General features: G+C 42.3%; 1 long non-coding RNA gene across 1 annotated transcript in view; it reads right to left on the reverse strand.

The window, feature by feature from the left end:
• Positions 1 to 5,154: 5,154 nt before the first annotated feature.
• The window catches only part of LOC108449516, a 22,679-nt gene continuing 22,245 nt past the window's right edge, over positions 5,155 to 5,588 (reverse strand). The window contains exon 4 of the long non-coding RNA XR_001865678.1: positions 5,155 to 5,263. This is a non-coding gene — a long non-coding RNA (uncharacterized LOC108449516). The remainder of the gene's footprint in view (positions 5,264 to 5,588) is intronic.

The raw sequence follows: 5,588 nt of genomic DNA on the forward strand, positions 1-5,588 counted from the left end.
GATTTCTTTTGGCTTTAAGTTTTGTTGTGAAAGTTTCTCTCAGCACTGTGGGGAAGAAAAGGGAACCTGTCAAAAGCAGAGACCTCTCCTGAGGTTTTGGGAATGCGTTTTCTCTCAGCAAGGTTGCAAACCAGGCTTCTACAATGCCCTGAAATTCACAGGAGCCTCTGTTGTCTTCCTAAGCTCTATTACATCCCCTGTCTTTCTAATGACTGTGTTAAAATAACATGTGATTCCAGTCTGCCTTCAGAGCTGTATCCAAAAAAGACATGCAGTGACACACGGACACGTCCCAACTCCCTGGGATTACGCACAATAATGTCAGCCTACAGACTGGACAATAAATTTTTAACATTCATCTGAAGCCCATGAGGGAGTTCACTCTGTGTTACAGTGTCTCCTGGGTGGAGCAGGCAGCAAAATTGTGATTCACCAAGTGTTTTGTTTAACAGGGAAGAGGCACACTGAAGGAAAACAGGGCACTCTCCAAAAACTCTGTGTTGCCTCGTGATTGTACAATCATTCCAGAATGGAGTCATGGATGTCCTTCAGTTGTTTGGCACTTGTACCAGATATTCCTGCAAAAATAAAGGGCTGAGGGCCCAAACCTGTGGGTGAACGTGGTGGCTGCATGTGAGGAAGGACATGGAGGTGTTGGAGTGAGTCCAGAGGAGGCCACCAAGGTGATCAGAGGGCTGGAGCAGCTCTGCTGTGAGGAAAGGCTGAGGGAATTGGGGTTGTTCAGCCTGGAGAAGGGAAGGCTTTGGGGTGACCTCATTGTGGCCTTGCAGTGCCTGAAGGGAGCCCACAGGAAAGATGGAGAGAGACTCTTGGCAAGGGCCTGGAGTGACAGGACAAGGGGCAATGGCTTCACACTGACAGAGAGCAGGTTTAGATTGGATACGAGGAAGAAATTGTTCCCTGTGAGGGTGGGGCGGCCCTGGCACAGGTTGCCCAGAGAAGCTGTGGCTGCCCCATCCCTGGCAGTGTCCAAAGCCAGGTTGGACGGGGCTTGGAGCAAGCTGGGATAGTGGAAGGTGTCCCTGCCCATAGAAGGGGGTTAGAACTGGATGATTTTTAAGGTCCCTTCCACCCCAAACCATTCCATGATTCTGTGACTAAAAAGTAAGATAGAATATGGAGTGGTCTTACCCCATATTACTTAAATGGGGTAAATTTGGATTAGACGGCTTCCATATCAGGAAAACTGTAAATTCTAGGGATTACAGGGATCAGAGATAAGGTGCAGATTGACTTTTGAAATACCCTGTTTTGTCTTACAGGGTCCAAAGCAGCCTCAGGTGGGTGTGAAGAACTGAATGGGATAGTTACACCCAGCCTGTCTTCACAGATCTCTAGAAATGTCTGGATATCTTTTGGGTGCTCAGCACTGGCTTAGCTTGTAAAAGAAGCCATACAGCTAGCCTTGGAGAGTAAACATCATAAATCCATAAATCCACAACACAAGGTAAGCAGTAGAAACTGTGTTTTTATGCTACTCATCTATTTTGTCTTAAAACTGTCCCACAGCTTTGGTTCTCCTCTCTGCCTGTGCAGTCTCTGCCTTCTCTGTTGGGATTTCTACCAGCAGCACACAAAGGGGTGTCTTCTCTACCAGAGACTCAGCTGACACCTACAAACAGATCCCACACAGTTGCAATCTGGTTGTGACAGCAGCTGGAATGCAACAACCCATGCTGCTGACACCAGGTGAGAGAGCCTTTGGAATGAAATCCTTGTCTTTAGCATCCCCACCGCTGGAGCCCTTCAGGCTCAGCACTGGGCCTGACTGTAAAGCAACTCAGAGTGCAGTGGAAGAGGATGAGAGAACAAAAGGGTACCAGGAGAGGCTGCCTGTTCCATCTCCCCTCTAACAGTAATCCGGAGGGTCACTTGTTCCTGACCTATTCCCAGTGACCTGAAATGCAGTGAGGAGAATATCAACATGAATTCTGCACCTGCTATTCTGACAACTGACTGTGTGCCTGCACATAGCTTGTTTGTACTGCTTCGAATTCATTGTTTAAAAAAAAAAATACCTTGGAACACAACAACAGCCACAGCAGGAGAACCAAACTGAATGGAAGAAATATGGCCCACCAACCACAGGAACTTGCTGATTTGAAATCTGCGTTTTGAATTTTTAAACCTTCGTATTTTAAATGCTAGGACTCCTCATGAGAAAGAACAGATAAGTCAATCCCTTTTCTTGTCCTGCAGTTCCCATGAAGTCATGCAGAAGAGTTTGGGAGGCAGCCAGCCCTGTCCTCTCTATCCTGCTTCCCCTCACCCACAAAACTGAGCCTTGCACTGGGATAGACACCAACACTTCTAATCTGGTCCTGTCATGGAATCAAATTTCACTTTTCAAATATTCTCAGCCTTCCCAATGTCTATTTATTATGGAAAAGGTCCATCTCCCACCTAGAAAAAAAGCCACTCTTAGGCCAATTAACTTCAAGGGTAAAGCCTCTTGATTATTGCAATCAGAATTTCCTTACATTAAATCCTGTGAAAAAACTCAATTCAAGAGCAACAGAAATCACTCAGGAAGCCATTATTAAGTTATCTGAGCTCAGTGCACACTCACAGGTATCCCTCTACCATTATTATACAGGAAAGAACATGCTTTCTGTACTTAGTGAAGGTGATCTGTATGAGAAAGCTTGCTTGTATAATTTTTCCACTGAGGTCACAGGGATTGATATTCCATTCAAAATAAGAGTTGGGGGGGTTTGCTTGTTTGGGTATTTTTCTGGTTTAGTTTATATAATATTAAAAGTGAAACAGATTAAGCCAGGAAAAGGGAGTTCTAACTGGGAATAAGACTATCCCTATAGTATGCATTTGCTAATTGAATTTTACCTATTCCAGTTTCCCACACTGACACTACCTTTATATGGGATCAAAACTTTTGTGCTTCTGAGTTGCTGGTGTATCTCAGAATCTCCTGTCTACTACATGGTTTTAGGACAGGACTACACAAACATTCTGATTGTTTCTATAAGAACATAAGGCCATAGTGAGCCAAACGACCTTACACACAAATGTTGTCTTAATATTCATCATTGTTACAGCACTCCAAATGCACACTGAGTTTGGGAAAATTATTGACAACTATCTAAAACCATCACCAGCAGTAAAATATAAAAAATTGTCTTTATCCTATGAGGCAATTAGCAAGTGGATTTGCTTGGGCACAAGAGCAAAGCCCCCCTTGAGTTCTGCGTCCTTGCGGGGACTGTGCACACCTCACTTTCAGCAGCATATCCCACAGCCCCTTCAGCTGCAGCAAAATCAGCTACTCTGTTATTTCTGACCTTGTGCAAGAACTTCCAGATCCATCCCAGTTACTTTGGACCACTCTTCATGGCAAAGAGGGCAAGTGGCCAGCCCTCGTGAGAGCTTGTCTTGGGACTGGAGGCAGTGGTCTTGACAGTCTGGCTTGACTGAGAGCAGAGTGCGATCAAGTGAAAGGATTTTTAAGGAATATCTGAATTAAAAGCCTGACTTGGCTGAGAAGCAGATGTATTTTTAGGGCTCTGCAGCACAGCTGTGACACCAGAATTTAATGAGTTGCTACAGGACAGCTACGTCAGTGTCAAGCTGAATTTTTTAACGCCCTGTAATCTGAAGTCTTCTTTTAAATCTCTTTTGCTGAAAACAAAACAAACATCCTTGTTTTCATTCTGAGAGAACTGTGTACAGAGTTAGTTACTGCTGATAACATTACAGATCACAGGATGAGTTCGTTTTTGAGCTCTGAAATATCCACAGTGTGGACCAGCATCAAGCCCACAGTGCCAAGGGCTTCCTCCCCATAAAGCTGTAAAATGTCATATAATTGTCTTTGGCTATTGCAATCCTTCCACTAAACCCTGACTATCAGGTAACAAACCTAGAGATTAGAAAGCAAATTACTTGGCCATGGTTTTCTTGAGGTCATTTTAATTCAGCAACTTCCTCAGGAACTGTGGAATTCTTAATCCAAAAGCATTTAATCTAGTCACTGAGAAAAACACCAATTCATTGCACTTCTAAAGTGCCTCTCAGCTAGAGAAGGTTTTTACAAACACTGCTGACTCACACTACCCCTAGCAGAGAAGTGTTTTTACTATCATTTTGTATAAGGCAAAGCTGTAGCACTGATGTGTAAGTCTGTACCTGGGCAAAGTGAGCGGGCAGGCACAAGCATTAATCCTCCAGTTCCTTTTTTCTTCTTTATTTCTACCTGATGTGCACAAGCTGATTATTCTCGTTCTTCTTCTATATATTCATGTGTATATAGGTCTATATATTCATGTTATCTACATATATACATTCATATACTCACACATATTCATTTATATATTTCTAAAAATGTATAAAGCACTTTGGAGAACACTAAGCATTGCAACATCAATACATATTGCACATTTAATTATTATGGCAATAATAGTAAATTGTATATATCACCAGTTTCATGGACAAACCCCACAATCCCTATACCTTTTGCAAGAGAACCTAAGAAGTAAAATAGGATTTTGGGATGATATTTAACATGTCACAATGCCTTCCCAACATCTGAATATTTAATGATATTTTGTAGTACAGCCATAGATAAAATATTCTGAATTACAATGAATCATGCAGCTGATATTAAGTAAAATTAAACAAGCAGCTCCCAGGGAAAAGTCAGGAAATCAAGAAGTTGGAAGAAGAACTTGCAACAACTGGAGTTTGAGGGTCTGTGTATTTACATATGAAGGTTTCGCAACTGACCCCAGATTCTGGGCCTTTAGAAAGGGTAGTGCATGCAACAGAATCTTCAAAGACATTAAAAAATTATGTCTGGGTGTACACTTAAACCTTTACTTTCCCTGGAAGGAGCACTGTAAACAGTTTCCAAATGAAAGCAAACCTAAGATGCAAACATGGAGTTCACCAGAATTAGATGTGTGTGGCTGTGATCAAGCTGCAACTCCTTAATCCAGATGCTTTCCATTTGTGGTCTGGCATGGGTCTTCCTCACAGAAAGAAGACTGAAAAGATTTTCAACAAAATAAAGAAATTCTTGCCTTCTGAATTGTGGGGTTTTTTAAACTCTAACATTTTTTTCTTTGTTTTGTTTGTTTGTTTTGAAAACTGTTTTGTAGCAACTCTACTCACCCCTGGTTGAGTTGGCCACCTTCTGCCTTCCCCCACTCATCCAGCTGGGAGCTGAAGGATTTTTCTTGTGGCTACTTCCTTCATGTTGATGACAACAGTCATTATTTCCACATACCTGCTTTGAAAAGAAAGTCAGTTTAGGAATCAAACACACTACAACAAAAATGCTGCTTCTTCTGACTTTATGGAAGAACATTTTAAATGAAAGCCACATTGGGATAAATATACAGTCATATGCAAGGTCACTAGCTGCCACTAAGATACCTTTGCTTTAAAGGATCAAAATCTCTCTTTCAGGCTTTTGCTTAAATAGGGTTTCAGCAAGCATTGGTTGGCCAAAGTCACAGTTGCTCTGGCTGCCCATGGACAACATGTACTTCTCCAAACCTTTGTCAGCCTCTGAATGGAGATTATCTCATTTTCCTCCCCTCTGTCTCTTT

This window comes from Corvus brachyrhynchos, unplaced genomic scaffold, assembly GCF_000691975.1.
Source record: "Corvus brachyrhynchos isolate BGI_N302 unplaced genomic scaffold, ASM69197v1 scaffold209, whole genome shotgun sequence".
In the NCBI taxonomy this organism is placed as follows: domain Eukaryota; kingdom Metazoa; phylum Chordata; class Aves; order Passeriformes; family Corvidae; genus Corvus; species Corvus brachyrhynchos.